Raw genomic sequence first — 354 nt, forward strand, 5'->3', positions numbered from 1 at the left:
CCGTTTAGATTTCTTCTGAAAACGGACAAAACAGATTATATTCTTTTGCAATAAACTGTAATGTCTTTAATCTTCTAAGAGACTTTCAGTTGATGGCATAGTGTGCGTCGATAAACGTCTTGTTTCCATTAACGATATTATATAGAATATAGATATATGACGCACGCAAAAGTAATTTTTAAAAATATTAAAAAACAAATACGAGTATATAAACAACTAATATAGCACTTTTTTAATTGCTATGAGATCAGTAGATAAAGTCTGAAGACGAATATACGGCTTAATGATAGTCATAACCCTTGGTCGCTTGCATATCCTGGTTTAGCATAACTTGAAAACGTCCAATATCGAGAA

This window comes from Penaeus monodon, chromosome 32 (genome assembly GCF_015228065.2).
Source record: "Penaeus monodon isolate SGIC_2016 chromosome 32, NSTDA_Pmon_1, whole genome shotgun sequence".
Taxonomy (NCBI): domain Eukaryota; kingdom Metazoa; phylum Arthropoda; class Malacostraca; order Decapoda; family Penaeidae; genus Penaeus; species Penaeus monodon.